The 14,243-nt window shown below is 41.5% G+C and overlaps 2 long non-coding RNA genes across 2 annotated transcripts in view; one reads left to right on the forward strand and one right to left on the reverse strand.

Moving 5' to 3' along the window:
- The window catches only part of LOC142827140 (uncharacterized), a 49,506-nt gene that overhangs the window by 25,254 nt on the left and 10,009 nt on the right, over positions 1 to 14,243 (reverse strand). Inside the window, exons 4-5 of the long non-coding RNA XR_012901592.1 lie at positions 9,456 to 9,663; positions 8,829 to 8,954 (exon numbers count right to left, since the gene is read on the reverse strand). This is a non-coding gene — a long non-coding RNA (uncharacterized LOC142827140). The remainder of the gene's footprint in view (positions 1 to 8,828; positions 8,955 to 9,455; positions 9,664 to 14,243) is intronic.
- Positions 1 to 14,243, forward strand: part of LOC142827139 (uncharacterized) — a 37,572-nt gene that overhangs the window by 4,016 nt on the left and 19,313 nt on the right. The gene's annotated exons all lie outside the window — the stretch shown is intronic.

Raw genomic sequence — 14,243 nt, forward strand, 5'->3', positions numbered from 1 at the left:
AGAAGTGGGGAGGTCTGGCTGGAAGGGAGGTTGGGTAGAGAAGCGGGCTGGGGATACAGAGTCCCAGTCGGAGGGAAGTGCACAAGAGGGATGGGGATGTGGGGTCTGGACATGAGGAGGATGGGAGGTGCTTAGCTGGCTCCATGTCCCGCCCCACCCCCTGCTCCCATTGGCCATGATTGCAGCCAATGTGAGCAATGGGGAAAGCCTCCAGATGAGCAGTTTCCTGTGCTACCATTCCCCCAGTCTGCCTAGCCCCCACCCTTACAGAGGGAGGCCCGCACTGGGGCTCCAACCTCGGAGATGGGGGCAGGGCTGGAGCGCCAGCGCTGCCTCCCCGTTGCAGTAGTGGGACAAGCCCCGAGCCTGTGGCCCACCTGAAGATGGTCATAGACCATTAGTGGTCCGTGGACCTTACTTTGAGAACCCCTGCTTTAGAAAGCTCCTTCTTTGTCAGATGAAAACATAGAGTTCTTTGCTGATGTTTCAATCATTACTTTGTGCTAGAAAACATACTAAAAATGAAGGTGCATAATCAATGAAGGTGCCTAGAACTCTGGTTAACAGGCCTGGGCATACTGGGCATTCATATATGGTGTCAAAATACCTGGCCCAATATATACAAATGAATACAGTATATGAAATAGTTAGCTTTACAATGTGGTCATTATTATAAACATTTGCTTACTGTGAATTTTGGCAACATGACAGCCCAATATGATATACCAAAACTTTGGAAGATGACATCTATTATACAGGTTGTGATTGTGAGTGGAGGGAACAGGTTTTGTACTACCTAAGAAATTTCCCTAACCATTAGGAGTTTAAAGTGTACAATGTACAATAATTCCTAGAGAAATATCCGGAACAAGTTAGTGATTAGTGGCTGCTGCTACACAGGGGAAGGGGGACACAGGTAAAAGCCACCGCCTCATCGAAAACAGAAAATAATATAAAGATTAGCCATTCATTATAACTTTTAGTTTTGTTTATTAGCCATTCATGATCTAATAATATCTGTGGCTAAAATAAATCTGATTATTTTCTGTTGGGGCATGTAATGCCCTGTATATATTAAAAAGGTAAGCAGTGATATATATTTATGGCTGTTGATGTAATAGCTATTAGATTTATAATGCAGAGAAGAAACATAATTTTATTGGAAAGAGCAATGGTTCACAATCCTATTATTGTTTATTGCTGACGTCAGTGCTGAACTCTAATGAGAATCGTGTAACAACTGGAAACAATAAAAAATAAATGTCGTTTAGATTTGCAAGAAAATAGATCCCTTCACAAAATACTGAGTTTTAAAATCCAACTGTCAGCTGCTTGGGACATCTTGCTGCAGCGTTTGCTATGCAGATGGCAGCATTTGGGGAAATGCAAGATCTAGGACTCTTGTGAGGTACATAGGCCCTCATGTGTCCTGGCTGAAGGTGCTTAGAACCTCCTAGAATCAGGCTTTTATCTTTTCTGTTAATAAAATTAAATCCAAAGAGTTATCTGTGGTGCATGCCTCTTCAGAGGAAAGAGAATGTTAAAATTCAGCCTAGCTATGAAGTACAGTACTATGAAAAGACAAGACTAACAGGTAGCTTTACTTTCAAAAACAGATGAGAATTGTAGAGTGGTAGGGGAAAGGGGAGGAAAGAGCTAATAGTCAATAGTTACAAAACTGACTGCCTGAAGTTAGGGACCTAAATCCATATTTAGGTACCTGATCTAAGTATTTCATGTTAAACTCCCAAACACTGAGTTTCTGGAAATGATTGGAAATGTCAAAATTTTGCAAGCTCAAAGTCACCTAGTGAGTCAGAGCCAAGAGCAGAACTATGTTTTCTTGTCTCCTGTGAACTGTTTACACATTGCTTCCTAAAATGCACAAATTAGCTGACACAGTCTTATAAATCACAAACTTTACAGATTGGTACATTACAGGGTAATAGTATGTCCTGTAATGATACAAATATTTTGTTATAGGACATGGTGTCACACTTAAACTTCTAAATTTTTAAAGGGGGTTCAGTTACTGTATTGAAGCAAAATGCCTTCAGAACTAGCTAGATTTGCTATTCTAGCTGAAGAACAAAGAGAAAAATTTATAGAAGATCAAACAAATAAAAATTCATTGAGAAAGACAGTAAGTGATGTCAACTTACTAAGGAATTAAAAACTTGCATTTGGTATCTGCTTTTTTGTTGGTACCCAAGTATTATAAATAATAAACTACACCCAAATTGTACATATTATAAAAGCTGCATTTTTCTCTTGGGGTTCTGGTGACATGTACAAACCACTGAGTTTTACTCCCATGGTTTGTATGTTGTTGTCAAAACCGCTCCATAAAACAACAGAGTTACAGTACAGTTGGTGGGTAATTTATTAGGGGCTGGTTTAATCTTTTTGTCTGAAATTGTTTCCAAATTACTAGACAACCATTGCTCCTGGCTCCCCAGTGTTGTGACACAATCTCATTTTGCTTTAACTGTCAAACCACACTGCTCTCTAAATGCACTGAAAGAGAGACCATGGAGGGAATGTTTAATTTTCAGAGTATTGATTTGAGATGGTCCTCAGCCAACTTCACTGATTCTCTGAATTGTGGCATGTAGGGGTTGGACTCTGAATCTCAATCCAAGTTTTGCAGCTACTCCTTATCACCCAGTCTTCCGATCTAGATGCCCCGAGGCACTGGGAGATTCAAAATCTGGATCAGAAAATTATATCTGTGGTATTGCTCGGAGGTTCACTGAGGGCTCAGTGCTGTGAGGTGGAGCCAAGATTACTTTAGCACATTGTATGACTGGGCCCTTAATGCTCCTAAGAGTTTGATCAACTAAGGGCTTAATTTTTTTACTCACATGACAGCTCTTCTAATTACAAATCTGCTAACAGTTTTGTCCCCTGATCCGTAACAAATGAGGCTGGACTTTTCAAAAAAGACTACAAGGCCTAGGTGCCTAAGGCTATGTCTACAAAGCAGCATAATTTCAGAATAACTGACATTATCCCGAAATAACATAGTCTGCATCTACACACAAGCAGTTATTTTGACATAAAGTCGAGCTGGAGGGCTGCTTACTCCAACTCCTGTAACCCTCATTGTATGAGGAGTAAGGGAAGTCGGGGGAAGAGTGCTCTAGCGCGAAATAACTGCTGTGTAAATAGTGACAAAAGTGACAAAATTAGCGTGGCTCAAGTTGCATAGCTTATTTCTAGTTTAGCGCTACTGTGTAGACGTGCCCTAAAAGAAATAGAAGTGGTCTGAATCAGTAGATTTGTTTCTGGTACATCCTCCCAGATAAGAACACTGTCTTGAAAGTGCACTCTTATCTGATAGACTACATAGACCAGACATATGTATTTATACCTGAACTCTTGCCATTAGTACTCAGTCACAGGTCTGCTCCAACACCACCATATTAATTTTCTACTGCTCTTCTTAATATGCTGATGATGGTGGTTCAAACAACACCGGGTTTGAAAGGAATATTTTCCGGTTTTCTCTTTGATTTTTCCATTTAACTCTTAAATAATGGAAGTTATGTTTTCAGTAGGGCCCAGTCCAGCGACAGGCCTATTGTGAACTAGGACTAAGGTGGGAGCCCAATAAAATGTCACCTCCCCTTGTGTAGTAGTCAATTGCGGAAGAACTTTGTACATGATAGCTTAGGGATGGTGTGGCCTGCAATCTTTCCCCCCTTTCCCTTTCCCCTATATCTGATGAGCCAGAAGCAAGTCTTTGGGAACATATGCCATTTAAGGTAAGCATTGTTGCCAGTATAGCAAGAACAAGTATAAGATAAGGTTAAAGGACAAGAACACATAAACAACTCTGTTTATCCTAAAGTACTGATCACGTAAACAGGGCCATAGGACAAGAAGAACCAGATCAGAACCAGATAGATAACTAACAGCTAAGCTCTACATCAGCACTAATGAGTAAGCCTTGGAAATTTCCAAACTGCCAAACAGGGCAGGAAAACTGTATTTAAGACTGCCTCAGAGCCTAGCAAATTGGACTTCGCCGATGGGCTGTGAATGCCAGTGCCTCGGAAACTGAGACAACCTCCCACTTCGTCCGCAGCCTACCCGGGGTCCCAGGCTTGCAGAAGAGATGTAAGATATGCCGCTTCTTTGTTATATTGTTCTTCCATCTATGGGGCACAGCTGTTAGCTGTCAAGAAATAAACTGTTTATGCTTGACAGATACCTGTGTGGCGTCCTTTGTACCTTGGGAACCCAGTGTCAGACCTTAGACTTACTTTGGCCGGCTACACCTTGAGTATGGTATTTTACGGGTCTATTTGGTTTTTGTACCTAGCTAATTAGAAAGAAAAAATTATATAAAAGAACTCCAGTTTGAGAGAGACAACTTACAAAAGTATTCTGATACAAATTATTTAATCAGTGGGGAGAAAAAGAAAAGCACACTATTAACTATCATTTCTACACCGATTTTTAATAACCACTCCTTCCATTGGTGTCTCGTGTCTGCTTTTGTGCTTCTTTCACCAATGAGAAGCTACTTTATGATGCTTATTATAAAAGATGACTTTCATATGTGTTGGCATTCCTCTGTTTAATTAACCTAATGCATATTATTATTAAAAAAGTTTTTCATTTGAGTTTCTCCCACCCCTCTCTGTCACAAGCACTGCAGAAAACTTCTGTGAGAGCAAAAGATGGATAGTTCATATATGGAGTTCCATTCTGTTAGACCTGCCAATCTTTTGAAATATGTGTCATGAATTTATTGTCTGAAAGGGTGACTATAACCTCTGTCGAGTATATAATGCAGTGATATGATGCTGCCATGTAGAAAGTGCTGATCTTCAAATCCATGGGTCCTTTGCATCTGTGATGATGGATTTGATTTAGTCCAAGCACCAATTTTAGCAATAAGTAGAAATGGGCTCAAGCAACAGAATTCAGAGCTAAATTGCAATTTTTCCAAACTCGAGAAGTGTTTGGATCCTGGGCCTGGTTTCTACTGTTGTAGAAATAGGCCCAAACCTGGAAGATTTTCATGGATGTTTGGTATCTAAATATCTTTAAGGACTGGGGATGATTCTGGTTCTGAATCTTGCCTAAACTCAGGAATGTTCATATCTGGGCTTTTGGTTTGGATCCTTCTTTAGTAAATATCTTAAATGAACTTGGGCTAATTAGGGTATGTCTACACTACCCCGCTAGTTCGAACTAGCGGGGTAATGTATGCATACCGCACTTGCTAATGAAGCCCGGGATTTGAATTTCCCGGGCTTCATTAGCATAAGCGGGGAGCCGCCATTTTTAAATCCCCGCTGCTTCGAACCCCGTGCAGCGCGGCTACACGGGGCTCGAACTAGGTAGTTCGGACTAGGTTCCTATTCCGAACTACCGTTACTCCTCGTGAAATGAGGTGTACCGGTAGTTCGGAATAGGCACCCTAGTCCGAACTACCTAGTTCAAGCCCCATGTAGCTGCGCTGCACGGGGTTCGAAGCAGCGGGGATTTAAAAATGGCGGCTCCCCGCTTATGCTAATGAAGCCCGGGAAATTCAAATCCCGGGCTTCATTAGCAAGTGTGGTATGCATACATTACCCTCCTAGTTCGAACTAGGAGGGTAGTGTAGACATATCCTTAGTTAGCTTGAGTGTATAACCCGCCATTGACTTTGAAGGAACAAACTTAATTTTTCAGGATAAACTTAAAAAAAGAACCAATAGTCTGGTAGCACTTTATAGACTAACAAAATATGTAGATGCTATAATGAGCTTTTGTGGGCACAGCCCACTTCTTCAGATGGAAAAACCTATTACAATCTATATATCCCGCGGCTGGTCATCTGAAGAAGTGGGCTGTGCCCACGAAAGCTCATGATACTATCTGCTGTTTTGTTAGTCTATAAAGTGCTACCAGACTATTGGTTCTTTTTTTAAGTTTATCCTGTACAGACTAACTCAGCTACTCCCTGCAGCTTCTTAATTTTTCAGGTTAGTATGCAGAGCTAGCACATAGGGGCACTTGATTGCTGGAGTTACAAGTTCAGCTTTTGGCAGAGGCTCGACCCTGCAAGATGCTTGGCCCATCTGTGAAATAATGAATGCCCTTAAGTTGCCCTGAAGTCAATTAACATTGAGGTCACTAGGGTTTCAAAGGATTGAACCCCAAATGCTAAGATCATTTCATTACGGCCCTGAATCAGGAAAATAGTTTGGCACGTGCTTAATTTACAGGCCATGGAACTGAGGCAAATGCTTAACATTAAGTTCACACTTAATTATTTTCCTGAATCAGCCTAGATCCCCAGGATGGTAATCACAGGTCTGTAATGCCAAGGCATGTCTCTCTGTGTCTCTCCTGCTCTTTTGAAAGTGAAGTCCAAAACTTAAAAGAGCTCTGTCCCTTTGTCCTTGACCCAGTTCCCTAAATATCACATAATGAGGCATTGAAGAGAGAATCACAGCCTTCAATGAAACAAAAAGAAATCACTCGGCATAATAGTGTTACCAAACCAACTTTCCTCACATGGTACATTCAGACTAAAAGGTGGAAAGCGTGCCTTTAGTGTCTATCAAAGACTTAATAGCGTATGTTTGGCTCCCCAGGAAAATAAATATCAAAGCGTGCTGCACAAGGGCCCCCTTCAGACACGTTACTGCCAGCCCAACAAAGCTGCACTGTATGAAAATAAAGAGTAAATTTATGACTGCAAAAAAGCCCCATATATGGTCAGCACCTAACCTCAGAGCACTGTTTATCATGCAACAGTCTGATACTATGGGCAAAAACTTTTTAAGAGACCAGGAAAGGCAGAGGGGGGCCAAAGTCTATATTTGTACATCGAGTTTGAATGCCAAATCCAAGCACTGCTCTGGGATGGATAACCCAGGGTCTACTCGTAAAAGGCCTGAGTCTGATAAGAGTACAAATATTTTTCTGTATTCCATGTGGTGGGTGTATACCTTTTGATAGCTTTCTGAGATTACATATAATAAAAACCAGAGAGAGTAAATTGCTTTTTCTTTTACAGCTATGTCACTGCAAAAAATGTTTGCAGATTCAAAATCCATAACTTCTTGTTGTGAAGCACCTGGCATTATGTTCATTTTCATGAAGAGCTTTCATGTTTCTTTCTATGAGCGGCAAATACCGAAAGAGTCAAAGTGTTATCTGAAAAACTAGAAACAGTAGGAAGCTACATAGTGCAGTTATCTTGTCTTGAATTTGGCTGACTAAATATAGAGCTCTGTGATTGGCCAGTTTAGTACAGCACCCTTGGGACCCGACTGGTCCCAAGTGAGGGGATTTGCCAGACCAGGGGAAGTCCCTGCCTTCATGGCCCATGCTTCAGTCTGGCCCCAGCCCCCCTAGGCTCTTTAGCTTCCATCAGAGCTCCAGAGCTGAAGCCAGAGCTACCTGCCGTGCCACTCACTCCCCTGACATAGGGCTCCCGACTGAGTCGCTGCTGGATCATGGATGCTGTTGGACCAGAGAGTCCCAATTTAAGGAGGTACAACCTGTAGTGAGGCAAGTAAATCTGTTTTGCTTTGTATTGAGCGACTTGCACTTTGTCACTTAGGGTGTAATTCACATCTTCGTGGGGTTCCCACACTAGTTATACCTCTTTGCCCTCTCCCATGGGTGGTAGCTGGACAAGGCTATAGGCACATAGGCTATGCAATGAGGACTGTGCATTCTGGAGGGAGCAAATTTTTATGCCAAGGCAGATCTGTAAATGGTTGAGTCAGACAAACTAACACCGTATATGGAGTGTCCTGCTGGGCTGGGGATTATAGATTGGAGCGGCAGCCACAGAAGGGTTCTGCTGCTGCACGTTGGGCATGTAGCGGATAGTAAGGGTATAGCGAAGTGTCACCCTGAAAACTTATGCGAGCTAATGGCAAGCTACAGGAGACCCAAAGGGGCATTTTGCCCATGATTCCTGGCTCTGCGTACATATACACTGTGCAATAAAGATCACGCTTACTGTCAGGAAAATGTCTGGTGGAACGTAGCACAGGCTAAAAAGTCATGATCTTTGCTTTTCTAGGAAGTTGCACATTTCATTTGTATTTGGAACCTGTTGTCTGTGGCTCAAGTCCTCCCAGCCTCACACCTTCCTCATCTGCATGCTGGAGGAGCTGCGTGTAGTGTGCTGGCATTCCCCACTCTAATCTCTCAAATATCAGTTCTGTATAACAACTGCATGAAAGTGCGGAAACTCTTACCATGAAAGGATTTCCCTAAAGGAAACAAAAGCTGCTTCGCTGTGCCTTCCTCCCTGCAGCATCCACATTGTCATTCTTCTCATTAGGCCTGACCTGTCATGCAGGCCCCTGCAGTATCACAGTGTAAGGTGACAGGTTTCCAGTGAGTGACAAAGGCTCTTTACTCAGTACAGAGCTCTCTGCCACTTTTGTATGGGGGAAAAGGCCCATTTTTTTTTCCAACAGAGCTTCTGATAATAGTATCTCACTCCTCGCCCTCTGCCTCTGTCTCACCAACGCCACTTGCTCTGTGCTAGAAATATGAAATAAGTCTCATTTTTCTGACACAACATATTAAGATCTTGAGAGTTTATGCCATAGCAATGTAAAATGAATAGCTCTTGGCACAACTGAGGCAAAGCACTCTGTTTGTTAAGAGAGAAAATTCTCCACAGACGTACTCTGTCATAATTTATAATGGCAACTGACAGCTGTTGGCATCAGGATCTTCTCTCTTCTGACCCCAACCCTACTTCTTTTGTCCCCTTTAGGACAGAGGCACATGTGCTGGGCTGGGGAGTTAAGAGAGGACATTTTGCAAATGCACTGTAGGTATTGGATCCCACTTACAGGTAGCTGGCATCTAAAGGAGCTCCATTGCAGATAATTCCAGATTGTTACCATGTACAAACTACAACTGGTTGATGGTGAACTCTGAATTTTGAGTTACTGAGAGAAGGCTGCACTCCACATGCACTGAAAAGGAAAAGAAAAGGAAAGCGGAAAACATCCTATAAATACCAGATCTGAGTTATCTAGAATAGACTAGAACAGACCATAGCCTTTCATGGCAGATGTTACTTTTAATCACACTGGTATGAACTATCAAACCTGTCTGCAACAGATGAGCCCGCAAAAAATATGCAGAAGATTTTCAAAACTAACTACTAATTTTAGCGATAGAAATTTTAGGCACATGACTTAAAACCCCTGAACTTTCCTGATTTTTCACAAAGTACTGATCTTGTGATCCCTGAATATTGTTTGCAAAGCCCTTTGGGATAAGTAGGAGTTACAGAAATATAGAAATAATTAAATGACTTAGGCTCTTCTAAGTACCCATAAGAGCAGACAAACTGCATCAGTTCATAGAGTTCAAGTTATATATAGGCAAAAAACTCCTCTGCTTACTTTCTTTTGTTATGTTTAAGCTCTTATCCCTGACCTATCACAGTGGTATCTGGAGTGAGTTGGTACCTGCTAGAAAGTACAGCAGCTGAGTTTTCCCCTGTACGGTGCATTGTTTATCTCCGCTGTTGAGCTCTGTTGGATAGGCTACACTTATTCTGTGTGCAAGACTTCATTGATGACAGTGGGAGTTCTCCACACAGAAGGATTGCAGAAAATGTGATAGAAATCCATACTGCAGATAAGAGGTCTGCAGTTTGAAATGGAAAATTTTGCCCTAAGGAAAATAGAGATGATCAGTTCCTAGGGTTCTCCAGAGGGAAAAGAAATTATTAAAAAACAAAACAAAACAAAACAAAAAACAACCACCATAGCCATTGTCCAAAGAACCACTCCAAAACCTCCAAGCATGCTGAAGAGAAGACTAATTATTCTTAAGAATCTGAAACAAACATGCAATTTCCTTTGCAATACTATCCAAACCCACTTCCACATTGCAGAGTGCTGGTTTGAGGAATTCAGCATTTAGAAACTGCTTAGGAAACAGCATGGTCAGCTGCACCAATCCTATTGGCATATTAATTCCCATTTCTTGTGCCTAATTCTGTTTTCACTGGGCTAAATCTGAATCAACTCCACTGAAATCATTGGGATTAGACTGGTGTAAAACCAGTGTGGGAGCAGAATCTAGCCTGCTAGAAAGCTTCATGTGCCCTAATGGAATGCTGCTGCTTCTGCTATGTAAAGATTAGAGGATTTTCTCACTCAGGGCTAATTAAGCTACATAGTCCAGGAAAGCAAAATGTGTATCTTTTAGCTACTTTGTGCATAGCTTCAGGCTCCTTCCAGGAGTATGGTGCTGAACCCCACTCCCCCACTTTGCCCAGGAGTCCACGGAGGCTGTCAGTGGCCCTGCATATCTTTCTTAAAATTATTGAAAAATAATATGATTTGCACAATTTGTGGATCAGAAAACACAGGAAAGTTTTGGACACCTGTAAATTGACTGCATTTTGAGAGCTACTTGTCAACTCTTCCAGTCAATGTAACTTCCAGAGCTGTCCTTGAATAGGAATGGTCAAAATTTGGAAATGAGGTAGAAGCATGATGGGAAATGCAGAACAGCTGGAGATGTCACTAACAATAATTCCCAAAAGCACTGGCTCTTAGAAGTGCTACTTTTAGGAATCAACACAGATTTCTTTCTTTGAAGAGCCCCCCCATATAAAATTGGTGAAGACAATGCATAGTTGGGAACTTATTGAGGCTCATAACTACTGGGCTGGTCCAATTCCTCCCTGCTCTTGCACTGGGTCAAGTAAATTGAAAGGCCAACACAGATGTTAGCACCACAAATATTCAAGTTCCTCATAAAACTGGACACATTATGTATTTTGTTTCTTCCAATGAACATGGATTTTCAACATCCAGGGTGTGTCTAGACTACAGGGTTTTTTTTTAAAAAAAGTGTCCTTTTTTCAAAATCAAACCAGCTAATGAAGGGGGTGCTGTGGTCATTTTGAATAAATCCGACTATGACCAGGAGGCAACTAGACAACTCTCCAACACCACATTTTACAAACCTCTCTCCTCTGATCCTACTTCAGAATACCAAAAGAAACTACTCTGTTTCCTTAAAAAACTCCCTACCTCTACTCAACCAAATCCACACAGACACACCTTCAGAACCCCGACCAGGATTTTTCTATCTGCTTCCCAAAAATCCATAAACCTGGACATCTCGGACACTCCATCATCTCAGGTATCGGCACACTCACTACTGGATTATCCAGCTATGTAGACTCTCTTCTCAAACCCTACGCAACCAACACTCCCAGCTATCTTCAAGATACTACTGACTTCCTGAGAAAACTACAAAACATCGATAACCTCCCCGATAACGCCATCCTTGCTACCATGGATGCAGAAGCTCTCTACACCAAAATCCCACATGAATTACAAGCAATTAGAAACACTATCCCAAAGGATACCACTGCCAATCTGGTAGCAGACCAGTGTAACTTTGTTCTCACCCACAATTATTTCCAATTTGGGGGCAACTTATACCTCCAGATCAGCGGCACAGCCATGGGTACCCGCATGGCCCCACAGTACGCTAACATCTTTATGGATGACTTAGAACAACGTTTCCTCAGATCTCGTCCCCTTTTACCCCTTCTCTACTTATGCTACATCGATGACATCTTTATGATCTGGACGCATGGCCATGAAACACTGGAGACATTCCACAGAAATTTTAACAACCTACACCCCACCATCAATCTCAGCCTGGACCATTCTACATGAGAGATCCATTTCCTGGACACCACAGTACGAATCACCAATGGAAAATTAGACACCACTCTCTACAGAAAACCCACTGACTCCTACAGTTACCTACATGCCTCCAGCTCCCATCCAGGACACACCATACGATCCATCGTCTATAGCCAAGCCCTTAGATACAATTGCATTTGCTCTAATCCCACTGACAGAGACCAGAAACTTCAGGATCTCTACCAAGCATTTATAAACCTCAATTACCCACCCGGAGAAATAAAAAAACAAATTGAAAGAGCCAGACGAATACCCAGAAACCATCTACTTCAAGACAGACCAAGGAAAACCAACAATAGAACATCACTTGTCATCACCTATAGCCCCCAACTTAAACCCGTCCAACGCATTATCAATAAACTACAACCTATGCTGGAACAGGATACTACACTCTGAGAGGCTCTGGGAGACAGACCCATAGTCTCCTATAAACAACCATCTAATCTCAAGATGATTCTTACCAACAACCACAGGACTTACCACACTAAAACCAAGGAACTTTCCCTTGCAACAAACCCTGGTGCCAGCTTTGTCCACATATTTACTCTGCTGACACCATTATTGGACCTAACCAGGCCAGTTACAAGATCAAGAACACATATTCCTGTTCATCCAGAAATATAATTTATGCCATCATGTGCCTAAAGTGTCCGTCTGCTATGTACATTGGACAAACGTCTCAGACACTTTGCCAAAGAATCAATGCATACAAAACAAACATAAGACTCTCTCACAGAGAGAAAGCTGTTGCTTGCCATTTCAGCCAGACTGACCATTCCCTCAATGACCTTAAAACATGCATATTGCTTCAAAGAGACTTTAACTCCAGACTTCAATGAGAAGCTTCAGAATTGTCATTCATGCTTAAATTTGACACTTTACGTATGGGGTTTAAACAAAAACTCTATCTCACCCATTACAAAGATAGCTTCCCCAATTATCACCCCTAATGTCATTACCTCACAGAAACTTCCCTTATTATCAGCCGTATGTCATTATCTCGCAGAAACTAACCTTCCCCCCTCACCCGCTCTCTGTTCTAAAATTTGATTTGTCAATTTCACATGCGTTAATTTTTTTTTTATTGTATCACTTTGGTATATATGGTTGTGCCGATTTTCTTCCACATATTGATCTGAGGAAGTGGGTCTGGCCCACGAAAGCTCATCACCTAATAAACCATCTTGCTAGTCTTTAAAGTGCTACATAGTTCTGTCTTTTGTTTCAGCTAGACCAGACAAACACGGCTACATCTCCATCACTATTCTACATGGTTGTAGTCTAGACACTCTTTTTCAAAAGAGGCTTTTTTGAAAGTATCTTTCTAAAAAGCCTCTTTGAAAGAGGCTTGTAGTCTAGACGTAGCCGAAGACAGAGGTCTCGAGACTTTGAGGAATATCATCAGTTTTCCTGGATTTATCCTTGATGGAAATTTGCTGTTTTCACATCAAAATGACTCTCTTGCTATGACAATGACTTGAGTGAGATGAAGGCAAAACATATTTCCTTTCATAAATGTGACTGTTTATTTTTGCCATGGGTGAGGATTTTTTAATATCTCTCAACCATCAGATGAGAACACTTCAAGCCCTGGTTGAATGTTGATATATAAATATCATTTTGTATTTATGATTATTTTTCTGCCCTAAGAGTTTGTTCTCCTCTCATTGATCTTGTGTCATTCCTATCAGCGCTAATTAAAGTTACCTATCCAGGCAAGATAGGCTACTCTAGCAAATGACAAAGAGCCAGATTTTTCCCCCTCAGATATTAACGTAAAGCTTCTTGTTTATTGTGTGCAAGTATTTAAAGGTAGAATTGAATGCTAAAAGTTGAAGAGCATGAAGTGCAGCTATCTGAACCCTTGAGAAAAAGGTACACAAAGTGGATAATGGGTTATATTTTACAAAACCAAAACTCAAGTCTTAAGTGGTAAAACTTCTAGGCCATTAAGCAGGGCTGTGCTTAGACATACAGAGTGGAGACTGTTTAGGGTACCTTAATCTCTGAGCTTTTTCAACATTGTACAGGCCAAACTATGCAACGTTCTACAGGAGCCCCATCCTGCGGGGTCCTGAGCACTGCCTGCAAAGTGTTGAGTGTTCTCAGCTGCCACTGGCTTTTGTTGGAGTACCTCACAGCTTTGGGCCCTCTGGGAGAATACTGGCTCTTGCTATGCAACTAGCTGTCTTATTGCAGACACATAATCATTATCAATCAGTTATGTGGAAAAGAAGTCTTCCTACTCTGCAAATAAGTTAACTAGAAATCCGGCAAGAAGAACGTGAATAAACATTGCTTGAAGGGTAAGATGATCTATTTCTAATCATTATGTTTTTGTTGTATTTCTGAATGAGTGTTAAAATTTATCTCTGCAAAATGTCGACCAGAAAATGAACAAAGTCCCCATAATAGTTCTAATCCTTCTCCTTAATATGTGCACCAGAGGGTGCTGTGCTGTGGGTCTGAATGGGAATATTAAACATTCCAAAACACATTTGGAGTTCCAATAAATAATAA

This window comes from Pelodiscus sinensis, chromosome 2 (assembly GCF_049634645.1).
Source record: "Pelodiscus sinensis isolate JC-2024 chromosome 2, ASM4963464v1, whole genome shotgun sequence".
Classification (NCBI taxonomy): domain Eukaryota; kingdom Metazoa; phylum Chordata; order Testudines; family Trionychidae; genus Pelodiscus; species Pelodiscus sinensis.